The sequence below is a fragment of the Rutidosis leptorrhynchoides genome, chromosome 11, assembly GCF_046630445.1.
Source record: "Rutidosis leptorrhynchoides isolate AG116_Rl617_1_P2 chromosome 11, CSIRO_AGI_Rlap_v1, whole genome shotgun sequence".
In the NCBI taxonomy this organism is placed as follows: domain Eukaryota; kingdom Viridiplantae; phylum Streptophyta; class Magnoliopsida; order Asterales; family Asteraceae; genus Rutidosis; species Rutidosis leptorrhynchoides.
Window position 1 is genome coordinate 410,586,670 of NC_092343.1, and position 2,593 is coordinate 410,589,262.

Genomic DNA, 2,593 nt, shown 5'->3' on the forward strand with positions numbered 1-2,593 from the left:
GGTATCAAATCAATCTTAAATGTTTCTCCGGCTAAATTTATTTTACAATCACGGCAAATTTTATCGGCTTTAATTAGTTTACCATTAGCTAACTCAATCATGTACTTAGCATCTAGAGGTAATGATGAACAATTCAATTTAGCGTAAAAGTCTCTACTCACGTAACTTCTATCGGCACCAGTATCAAATATAATAGATGCGGATAAGTTATTAATGGTAAACGTACCCGTAACAAGCTCCGGGTCTTCACACGCCTCTCTAGCATTAATAATAAATGCTCTTCCACGTGCAGATCCATTATTCTTCTCTGGATTCGGACACTGGCTCTTATAATGACCCTGTTTCCCACACCCATAACAAGTAACAGTGGCCAAGGCAGTTCTATTTGCATTGGTGGCAGGAGTCTTGGTACCGTTTGTATTTGTAGAAGGAACCCTACAATCTTCAGCAAGATGACCTTTTCAATTACAATTGTTGCACACCACATTACAATAACCAGAGTGATGTTTGTGGCATCTGTTACATAAAGGATTTCGTCCTTTGTAACCTGAGTTTGAACCGCTACCCGCACCTTGCGTGGTTTCTTGTTGGATTGTTGATGATTACCTTCCCACTTTCTTTTGTTTCCCGATGTCTTGACATCGGTGTTCTTATCCAGAATAATCTGGTCCATCAATTCGTTCGCCATGGTGATAGCTTCATGAATAGTCTTGGGTTTGGATGCTGTAACATTTGCCTTGACCTTTTTAGGCAAACCGTCTTTGTACAGTTCAATCTTCCGTTCTTCGGTTGGTACCAATTCGGGACATAGCAAAGCTAATTCCATGAATCGCTGATTGTAGTTGGTGAGTTCAGTACCAACAGCTTTCAGGCTTCGTAATTCAGCTTCCAACTTCCTAACCTCGTTCCTTGGACAATATTCGTTGATTAGCATTGTTTTGAATTCTTCCCAAGGAGTATCATAAGCTACATCTCCTCCTACGGCATTCACATAGTTTTTCCACCACGTGAGTGCACTATCTTGTAGGGTGCACGATGCATACTTGGTCATGTCCTTCTCAATACAACCACTGATTTTAAACACAGACTCAATCTTTTCGATCCACCGGGTTAAACTGACCGGTCCTTCTGTTCCACTGAATGATGAGGGCTTGCAACCTTGAAAAGTTTTGTAAGTGCACCCCACACGAGGATTTGGGTTAACTGCAGCACCTCTTGCAGCCTCGACCCATAACATTCTGTCGTTCACTCGCTGATTGATGAGTTCCTGGATTTCTTTCTCCGTCATTCGGTTCAATCGCGCCATAATCTTCAATAAGAATGAAAAAATAATTATTCACATGGAATATTATAGATATAGTATGTATTTACAGTACATCGTAGCTTATTAATAATATGAACCAGTTATTATTATAAAAGCCTTTTCTTCTTATTAGCGTTTTATAATTATATCTAGGGTAGTACCTACCCGTTAAAGTTCATACTTAATAGCTTAGTACAGAAATCAATTACTATCACCCAAATAATACTCAACCATGGAAAATTATTGCATTTCACACTTCACTATTTTACATATGCTTATCTTACATCAAACATTAAGCAAACCACACTAGTAATATTATACAAAACGTTATATGATCCCATGGTTTAAAACAACAGCGCATCATTTAACCCAAAGCGTTTGTGTTCAAAGAAATCGCTTAAAGGTTATCCTGGTTGTCTCCCTGCGTTTTGGCTGAGGAACCGAAGAACTGTATGTCGGGATAGAACTAATAGGAATAGCGGGAATATGTGTGGAAGTATCTGGTGGAGTTGGTGCCACAACATCCTCTCTAGACTCGGGATTTAGATTTTCCATTTCAGTAGCCTTTCGTTTCTTTCCTCGTTCGAACTTGTCTTTTGTAATTTCCTGTATTTCTTCCTCCTCAGGATCACTTTCCGGTTCCTCTTCAATTGATTCATCCGGAACTTGTGAGTTTTCCCCAAAGGTGTCGTTTTCATCATCAGATAGATTAATGACTGGAACACCATCTGAAGAGTCTGGTTCGGAGTCGCTGAATGTGATAATAAGTTCTAAGCCAGACATCTATCACATAACAACTAGCACGTTAATACCACATAATATTTACATATTAATTTTTAACCAATAAGGATAAGCAATAGTTTTCGAAATCAAACACGGTCAAAGTCCAGACTCACTAATGCATCCTAACAAACTCGATAAGACACACTAATGCAAATTCTCTGGTTCTCTAAGACCAACGCTCTGATACCACATGTCATAACCCGACCTTCACCATAAGGACGAATACAATAACATATGATTTCATCGCGAGGTATTGACCTCTATATGCGACATTTTTCAAAAACTGCATTCGTTTTTACAATACAAACCATAGCTTTTATTACAAATACAAGGTTTAAACAACTTAATAATGATTATCGTTTAGCGATAATCTTAGACTTACAAACTTTACATGTGATAATAACAATACGACCTCCAACATATTTTACATTACAAATCCTCCGATATGCAGTTTTATTTTTGACACAAATATGCATACTCAAGATCTTGCTTAAATTCAACATGTTG